Source organism: Sinocyclocheilus anshuiensis, unplaced genomic scaffold, assembly GCF_001515605.1.
Source record: "Sinocyclocheilus anshuiensis isolate Anshui unplaced genomic scaffold, SAMN03320099.WGS_v1.1 scaffold568, whole genome shotgun sequence".
In the NCBI taxonomy this organism is placed as follows: Eukaryota; Metazoa; Chordata; class Actinopteri; order Cypriniformes; family Cyprinidae; genus Sinocyclocheilus; species Sinocyclocheilus anshuiensis.
In genome coordinates, this window is record NW_015555732.1 from 122,585 (window position 1) to 124,716 (window position 2,132).

The window sequence follows — 2,132 nt, forward strand, 5'->3', positions numbered from 1 at the left end:
TCAGCAGTGAGCGCGAACGCGGATCTGATCTGCTAATAAACAGGATCTGTGCTGGAAAAGGGCTCGAAATATTCGGGTAAGTTCTGACGTGTGGCGTTTAATAAGCGTGCGAAAGACGAATGGATGCATAAGGTGGCTTTTTGTGATTTTCGCACTGAGAGAGTCTCGTGAAGCTTGACGTTTGATGTTTGAGTGTGGAGAAACTGAAAGGAAAAAGTGTCCCGACAGCTTCTGCTCTGTTTCTAACTCGTTATCCAGGTCGTGTTTCAGAAAGAGCCGTGAAGCTGCCAGAAACGCTGTAACGCGCAAAAGCATTTCTTGCATGTGTGTCCAAGAGTCCGGACTCACTCAGCTGTGCCTGTCACTTCAGAAACAACTGCTCTGTGGGTTATCTACCATCTCGAGCTTCTCCAGAAGGGCTTTGATGCTCATCTTCAGTGTTTCCATTAAACTCCTCATGCTTTATGTCTTAAAAACCAAGCTGCTTTACATGTGTTTCCATCAAGAACTTTTAACCTGATTGCACAAAAGGTAAAGAAAATAGTGCATTGTGAACATTTTCTGCACACTAGCAGAACGCGGGTCTTCTGAGAACTTTTGATTCGGGACAGGTTCTTTGAGGAACCAGATATGTTTGGCATCACGGCGAAAACCTCTGGAACTTTTATTGAGTGCTGGCACTGATGCTTCCATGAAGAACTCTCCATTGCACAGAAGGTTCTTTATAGTGGAAGAAGTTTCTTGAGATTATTGGAAAATAAAATGGTCTTTTTAAGAACTGTTCAATGAAAGGTTCTTGGTTGATTGGTTCACTCGCACGCTATATATCCTGAACTCATATGATAGCTGTGCATGAAGAACCGACCAAAAGTCATCAAAGATTCTCAGCAGCTCCCAGATCTTTGAGATTCAATGGCGTTTGACATCAACAACATGCCATTTATGAATCCGAATGCAAAAGAGCCTAAATCTGCATCTGTTCCTTGCGTAAATCCATCATATAACTTCTAAAGATCCTTGTGCTTCTGAGCTGTTTTTTGTTATTTTTAGTCATGATAGCCACTTCATTGTGTGGAAAAATGCTGCATGAAGAATCTTCATAATTTCTTCTTTTCTATGCCACCGAAGAAGGCAGGCTTGACAAATCGACTGAATGTTTCATCTGTTTACCCGTTTCACCACAGTTTGAGCCAGAAGGGAAGATGAAATCTGGTACAGTAGGGGTTTATCTTCACTGACATGTATGAAGCCATTTGCTCTTGTGCCAGCTGGCAGAGATCGGGCCCCACAGAGGTCCGTGAATGTCAACAGGACTCTGTTTCCATATGGAGACGCTTTCACCGACACAAGGCTTTGAGACACATTCTCTCCTCGCACTGTTGAAATGAGATCGAAAGGATGCACAGAAGCTGACAGATCTGTTCGTGTGCTTGAGAGAATTACTGGTCATTACATGCTCTTTGATTTGAGCTCAGGTTCTTAAAAAGTCTGTAAAGTCTTAATGATTTTACACTTGGTCAGTGTGAGGTGAAGTAGTTGAGACGTGGCGCTCCCTGCTGGTGCTGTGAGGCCTGCAGAGAGTGAAGTCGAGGGTAAATCAGCCATGATTTAGTGTACGGCAGTCCTCAATGCGTTTAAACATCTTTAGTGTTGTTTTATTGTTTTCTTCTTCTTAGGCTTTCAGCCAGGCCCAATAGACTTCCAGTGGTTTAACACGGTTTAACTTACCACGAGACAAAACAACAGTCTTGGAAAACCTGGAAATATGAGGAAACCTCATTTTAAAAGTGACATTTAAAAAAAAAACATTTTATTGCATAGAAATTGTGTGTGTGTGGGGGGGTGGAAAATATGCATCGATAAGGCTTTTAGGAGATTTTAGAGCTGCAAGTCGTCCAAATAACAGCTTTGCTCATAAATGCGTGGCTTTTTCACCTGTCATGTCGGAGTACTGTAACTCCGGCACTCGTATGATTGTGTTAATGTGCGTGTTTGGCGTGAGATTACAGGGCCGCTCTCATGTAAACAGATGGAGTGTGTGAGTGTATGTGTCCGTGTATGTTGATTGAACGCCTCAAACTGCTGCGGGAATCACAGCTCGCCATTCATGTCGGACTCTCCGGCAGCAGGAA

General features: G+C 43.2%; 1 protein-coding gene across 2 annotated transcripts in view; it reads left to right on the forward strand.

Annotated features, from left to right (window-relative positions):
- The first annotated feature begins 6 nt into the window (after window positions 1-6).
- The window catches only part of LOC107672941 (prickle-like protein 1), a 26,288-nt gene continuing 24,162 nt past the window's right edge, over window positions 7-2,132 (forward strand). For both annotated transcript variants that reach the window (XM_016466318.1, XM_016466320.1), the window contains exon 1: window positions 7-76. The gene's annotated coding sequence lies outside the window, so the exon portion shown is untranslated. The remainder of the gene's footprint in view (window positions 77-2,132) is intronic.